Raw genomic sequence first — 6,361 nt, forward strand, 5'->3', positions numbered from 1 at the left:
CTTAATAAATATTTATTAACTATTGACTAATTGTAACAGTAACTTATAAAAACTATCATACTCTTACAGAAGATTGATAATTAAAAAATAATATTAGAGTTAGAGACAATTATGTGAGATTATCAATTAAGTGTTTTATCTGCATTTTAGTCCATTGGTGCCCCAGCCCATGAATCGGAATCATAGTCCTGTTGGTAATCAGCTTCTCTGAGAAGACTGGAGCTTACCTCGGTAACATATGCTTTATATACTGTGTTCCAAGAATCATCTCCACCCCATTCTGGGTGCAAAGGGAAAAAAAGCCCCTTTCCTTATGGAACATCTGCATCGCCCTGTCTTCTATAGCTCATTCAACATTACTAGTTTGTGAATTTGCTTCTTTTTTTGTTTGGTTTTTTTTTTTCATATTTGCCAAAATCATATGAGGTAACTTTAGTATTATGCATTTATCTTGGTGACTTGCTTTATTTTTGTAGAGGACTGGACCTCGGAAAAGGTGTATTTTAATCTAAAGATAGCAGAGTACTTAAGGCTAATTACCTACTCAATGTGAGAAAATGGTTCTATATGATATGGTAATGTTGTTGCTCCCCTCAAGATTGGTGCTTGCTGAATGTGTTATGATGAGGCAATCAGAGGCAAGGATTGGAAGGCTGTGGGATAGGGTAAGATGCTCTCCACCCAAAGTATGCTGAGAAGAGAAGACTTCAGTCTTTAGACTCCTGAATCCAGGATTCCTCTTTAATGAGCCAAGTGGCAGCTTGCCTGCCTCCTTCTCTTCTCCTCCTAAAGACCAAGGACTTTGATTGATCCTGACTCTGACTGATCCTGAGGCCCTCCAGAGAACTAGTCCAGACATTATATGTTTTGTTTGTTAATTTAATTTCTTGATTTTTAAATTTTTTTGTATTTTATCCCCCCAATTACATGTAAAACCAATTAAAAACAATTTCATTATTCCTAGTTACATGTAAAACAATTTTTGACATTTGTTTTTAAAACTTTGAGTTCCAGGTTCTCTTTCTTTCTCTCTCCCTACCCTGCTCCCCCCCACCATTGGGAAAACACATGTGAAATTATACAAAACATTTCCATAAAAATCATGTTATAAAAGAAAACATAGATTTTCCCCCAAAATTCAAGAAAAATAAAGTTAAAAATATGCTTTAATCTGTATTGAGACACAATCAGGTTATGTGTGTGTGTGTGTGTGTGTGTGTGTGTGTGTGTGTGTGTGTGTGTGTTTCCTTTCTGAGTATGGATAGCATTTTTCATCATAAATCCTTCAGAGTAATCTTGGATCATTGTTCTGCTGAAAATAGCAGTTACTCACAGCTGACAATCTCATAACATTGCTATTACTTTGTACATAATATATTTCACTTTGCATGAACTCGTGGAGAACTTTGCAGCTTTTCTGAGAAGGTCATGCTCATCATTTTTTATAGAACAGTAGTGCTTCATCATAATCACATACCACAATTTATTTATCCATTTCTCAATTGATGAACATGTCCTCAATGTCAAATTCTTGAGAAAAGAGTTGCTATAAACATTTTTATATGTGTCCTTTTCTTTTTTTTAAAAAAAAATCTCTTTTGAAATACATGTCTAGTAATGATATTTTGGGGTCAAAGGGGGTGCATGATTTTATAGCCCTTTAGGAATAGATCATATCTTTTGGTCATTTATCAATTGGGGAATGGTTATTTTTTTAAAAATTAATTCAATTTAGTTCCTGGTATATTTGAGAAATGAGGCCTTCATCAGAGAAACTTGCTTCAAATTCTTTTCATAATTTATTCTATTCTCTCTCTTTTCACTTTGTCCCTCCTCAAGAGTGTTTTGCTTTTGATTGCTTTCCTCCCCCAAGATGTCCTCTTTTCTCCCTCTCATTTCATATCCCCTTTCCCTCCTACTTTCCTGAAGGGAAATGTAGATTTACATGCCTATATTGAATGTCTATATTATTTCTTCTTTAAACTAATTCTGATGAGAATAAAATTCACTTACTTCCTCTTCCATCATTTTTTCCCCTCTACTGTAAAAACTTTTCTTTCCTATTTTGTAGCAGATTATTACATTATTCTACCTCTCCCTTTCCCTTTCTCCCAGTAAATTCCTTTCTTATCCCTTTTTTTTTTATCAATTGAATTCACAACTGTGCCCTCTGTGTTTGTGTGTGTGTGTGTGTGTGTGTGTGTGTGTGTGTGTGTGTGTGTGTGTGTGTATACTCCTTCTAACTGCCCTAATAATGAGAAAGCTTTTATGAGTTACAAATATCATCTTCCCATGTAGGAATATAAACAAATTTACCTATATTCAGTGCCTTATAATTTTCCTTTCCTGATTACTCCCTTCTGCTTCTCTAACTTTTTCTTCTCTAACTAATCTAACTATTTCCTTCCATGATCAATTTTCCTAGTAGTTTTTGTGAAATAAGAAGGGTCATGGTTTTAGCAGTAGTACTGAATGAATGACTAGCTTCAGTGTTAAAAGATACTACCAGAATGGTGTTAAGAAATTCATTAGGTGGAATTGAAGCAACTCATTTTGCAAGTGATGATGCAGAGCAGTGATCTTGGAAGAAAATGTATGAGGCAACAATGGGCCCATATCATAAGACCTGGAAAGAAAGATTTATTCTGATACTGGGAATTTGGGCTTTAAAAATGAAATAGTTTTAGAAAAATTACAATGCTTTATGTCCAATTTCAAGTAGCATGATTTACGCATCAAAACTGCAATTCTCAACATAGGATGGATATGACCACATACATAATTAGTTTAAAATGAAACTCTGGTTCATAGCATAAGTAAGCTCTTCAACAATTTGAAAGCTTTTGGGAAACTTCATAAAAAATAGGTTGTGGGTCATGTATGGAAAAGGGATATTTGATATTTGATAATTTCCATTTCCATATTGGTAATTTTCTAGATCTCAAATTCTATTAGTGGTTGACATTTCAATTTTTACCTGTACCTGAGCCAAGTTTTCTGAGGTATCTTGAAAGTCTTTGTACAACATCTCAAGTTCCTCATTATATTTTGGTTGTAACTTTTGAGAATGAAAAATGGAAGCAATGTCTTCAGTAACCGATTCTGATGTTTCCTATTTTGTTTGCAACAGAAAAACCCATATTGTTGAGATTCTCCCATTTTGATTAGAAATTGTGCGAATATGCAGTATCATCTTTAATTTAATTTTTCTTGAGATGATATATATAATAGTTTTTTTAGGAAAGTCACATCCATGACTTTGGTATCCAAGATACAGGCTAACATTGACATATTTTATTTCATCATTTCATCAAAGCTGCCCATCCAGCAACAAAATATTTCTTATCATTTTCTTTATTTCTTCATTTGTCATGAATTCTCCTATTTCATTTTTGAAGTTAATTTGTTTTCCATGCTCTTTTAAAAACCATATTAATTACTTCTTTAGCTAATTTCAGAAAAAAATAGCTCATGGTTTTATTTATTTATTCCATGGTGTTTTTATTTCAGTTTTCAAAGATTTCCAATATTTTGAGATATTTAGTTGGAATTTTTTTATTGCTTTTCTAACTTTTTTCTTTGTTTCATGCCTAATGCAGTGATCTCTTTTCTCTCTTTTGTTGATAAATTGTCTATGATAAAGCTTTTCTTCTAAGAACTATTTTGACTGCATGCTAGAAGTTTTGGCATGTTGTTTCATTGTTGTCATTTTTATAATATTACTTATTATTTCTATCCTTTGTTCTTTGGTCTATGGATTCTTTAGGAATAAATTATTCAGTTTCTAATTAATTTTTAATCTTTTCTTCAAAGACTCTTTGTTGACTGTACTTTTAATTATATTGTATTCACTAATATGAAGTACTGTGTGCTTTTCTACCTGTTTGTGAAGTTTTTATATCTTAATACAAAGTGATTTTTATAAAAGGTCATATAGAACACACACAGATCCAGATAGACCTACAGACACACCTTCCTTTTAGTTCTCATTGTTGTTTCTATTATAACACTTGTGTAGCCTAAAAAAAAATGCACATTAAAACTCTTTAAATCCTCAAGATCTACTTTGTCCTTTAATTTAATGTCCTTATTCAGATGACATGACATTTGATGCATGTATTTTAAACAGTAGTATGAATTTATTATTTGTGGTTTCTTTAAGCCTAATTAGTTTCCCTGTTTATCTCATTTAATCAAGACTAATTTTAAAGTTGTCTTGTTTAAGATCATGATTGTTAGCCCTCTCTCTTTTTGTATATTTGACACATAATAAATTCTGCTCTATTCCTTATTTTACTACTCTGTGAATCTCTATCTTTTCAATGTATTCTGATAAAATAATTATAATATTGGATTCTGCCTTCTAATCCATTCTGATAATTCCTTTCTATTTTATGGGTGATTTCATCTCAGATTTGTGATATTTATTACTTATTACTTATTATTACTTATTAATATTATTATTACTTATATATTTGTTTAAATTTATACTCAAACTTTTCCCTCTCTTTTTCTTGCCCTACTTATATACCTCTTTTAAAATACTTATTTATTCCACTTTCTGATTTTTTTGGACATTCCTTCCTTCAACCAGAACCCAATTTTATCTTTAATTTTTTTTAATCCTCCCCTCACTATCTACCCTTCAGGAGTGGAATATGTTTTTCTTATGACATCCCTCCCTTATTTTGTTCTTTCTCTTAAACAACTCTTTCTTTCTCTAGGCTTGTGTGTCTCTCTGTTGTCTTGGGTGTCATACATGTGTATGTATGTGGGGGTAGTAATCAGTCAGTCAGTAAATTAATTAAATTTGCCGATTTAATTAAATACTAATAATTCTAAGGACACATATACACACATACAAGCAAAACAAAATATATACAGTCTTTGGCCTCAAGAAGTTTTACAATCTCATCAGGGAGCTCACACACACAAACAAGTGTGCTTAATACAAAATATAGACAGCAAAATAGGGAGGGAATCTTAGAGAGATGGCACTTGCAGTGTATGTGTGTGTGTGTATGTGTGTTTGTGTGTGTGTGTGTGTGTTTATGTATGTGGGGAAATAGCTGTACAAAAGTTTTCTTGCAAAGAAATATTAGTTGAGACTTGAAAAAAGCAAGAAACTGCAGAAGCCAGGAGGTAAAGTTGAAGAAGAAGCATTCCAAATATGGAAGACAGCCACATAAAAAAATGCACAAAGCCAGATCATAAAGTTTCTTGTGCAAGGAGCAGCAAGAAGGCCAATGCCATTGTATCATAAAATGTATGAAGGCTAATGGAGTATTAGAAGACTAGAAAGGTAAAAGAGGGTCAAATTTTAAAAGGCTCTATAAGTAAAAGAATTTAATATTTGATCTTGGAGGTAATGAGGAGCCACTGGAGTTTAATGAAGAAGGGCATTATAAAGTCAGATATATGTGTTTAAAAAAAGATCTTGCAAGGAGCTAAATGAAAGATAGATTGGAATTAAGAGAGATTTGAGGCAAGGAAACCAAACAGATGTTAAGGTTGGACGCTGCCATAGTGACAATTTCAGATGAAAAAAAAAAAGGGGAGAGTATATAAGAAATGTTATGTAACTAGAATTGACAGGGTTAAATAATGGGATAAGAAAGAGGGAGGACTTGAGGATAACATCTATGTTTCAAACCTGGTCAGCAGGAGGATGATGATATTGATGAAGTCCTGGGTTAGTAGGTGGAGTTGGCAGAGAGAGCCTATAGCTCTGACTTAGTTTTCTATGGCATTCTGCCTCATGGTATCTTTCCTCTCAGCCCTGCACCATGCCTCATGGTGTCTAAATATATGCTCTCTCAATTCTATTTCATAGTTACCACTTGTAGTGTCTACTATATCTTTTCATTTTGTCTGTAACCCCATCTCATAAATAAAGTTACCTTTTGCCAAAAAGAATGACCATTGTGAATTCTTCACATGAATGAACCCCAATATTTGATGTTAATTGCTCCCCTCAATCTCATCATCTGGTGCCTGAATCTCAATCTAATTATTTGGTGCTGAACCCCAAACACATCATCATTGGTAGTACTAAGGAAGTTAAGGGTGGGAGGAGACAAAATAATTAGTTTAATTTTGAAAATATTGAGTTTAATATTTCTGTATGTAGTTGGTGATGCAAAACTAAAAGTTAAGAGAAGTTTTGTTATAGTTTTTCACTTGGTTCTAATTATTTGTGACCCCACGGACATTATTATCATTCATGAGGTTTTCTTGGCAAAGATACTAGAGAGATTTGTTATTTCCTTCTCTGGTGGATTAGGCAAACAGAGGTTGTGACTTGCTTAGGCTCACACAACTAGTGAGTGTCTGAAACCATAGAATAATTAGGAAGGAGCCA

At 32.9% G+C, this 6,361-nt stretch overlaps 1 pseudogene; it reads right to left on the bottom strand.

Moving 5' to 3' along the window:
* Window positions 1-2,728: 2,728 nt before the first annotated feature.
* LOC141547318 (cyclin-dependent kinase 2-interacting protein-like) lies at window positions 2,729-5,923 on the bottom strand (annotated as a pseudogene).
* Between the last annotated feature and the right edge of the window lie 438 nt (window positions 5,924-6,361).

Source organism: Sminthopsis crassicaudata, chromosome 6, assembly GCF_048593235.1.
Source record: "Sminthopsis crassicaudata isolate SCR6 chromosome 6, ASM4859323v1, whole genome shotgun sequence".
Lineage (NCBI taxonomy): Eukaryota > Metazoa > Chordata > Mammalia > Dasyuromorphia > Dasyuridae > Sminthopsis > Sminthopsis crassicaudata.